The following is a 991-nucleotide window of genomic DNA, read 5'->3' on the forward strand; positions in this document are numbered from 1 at the left end:
GATATAGTAGATTATGCTGATTGATTTTAAAATATTGAGCCAGGCTTGCATCCCTGAAATAAATCCTACTTGGTCACAATGCATGATTATTTTAAAACATTACTCAATTCAATCTGCTAATATTTTGTTGAGGAATTTTGTATCTAAGTTCATGATAGATGTTGGTCTATAGTTTTCTTTTTTGGTATGGTCTTGTCTGGTTTTTGTTTCAGGGCCTCATAAAATGAGTTGGGAAATGTTTCCACCTCTTCTGTTTTTTTGGGAAGCGATTGTATAGAATTGTGTTAATTCTTTAAATGTTTGATAAACTTCTCCAGGGGAACTATCAAGTCATGAAAATTTATTTTTTGTAAACGTTCAAATTATAGATTCATTTAAAAAAATAGATATATCATTTGTTCAGCTTATCTATTTCATTTTAGATGTGTTTTGATAGTTTATGACTCTCCAGGAATTGGTGCATTTCATCTAAGTTGTTGAATTTATATACATGGAGGTTTCATAATATTATCTTTTTATTCTTTTAATGGCTACAGGATCTGTACTGATATCCACTCTTTCATTCCTGATGTTGGTAATTTGTGTATTTTCTCTTTTTATTTTTATCAGTGTTACTCAAGATGTATCAATCTTATCTTTCAAGACCTGCTTTTTTATTGATTTTTTTCTATTTTTTTCTTATTGTCAGTTTCATTGATTACTACTGTTATTTTTATTACTTATTATTATTTTTTAAAGATTTTATTGGGGAGTTGGGGGAGGGGAACAGCATTGGGAACTCGGGGAAGGGGAACAGACAAGTTGCTGTCCTTTTGTTCTTCAGTCTAGTTGTGGAGGACTTTGCTTCACTGGCCCATGTTGGTATTGTGATCATTGTGCTCTTCCCGGGTGAGGCAGATCTGTTGCCGGCCATTGGACGGCTGCTCACTGTGGCTCTTGGCAGCTCACGCAGGCTGCCAGCCACGCACAGTAGCTTATGGAAGCCCACTGC

This window comes from Hipposideros armiger, unplaced genomic scaffold (assembly GCF_001890085.2).
Source record: "Hipposideros armiger isolate ML-2016 unplaced genomic scaffold, ASM189008v1 scaffold_782, whole genome shotgun sequence".
In the NCBI taxonomy this organism is placed as follows: domain Eukaryota; kingdom Metazoa; phylum Chordata; class Mammalia; order Chiroptera; family Hipposideridae; genus Hipposideros; species Hipposideros armiger.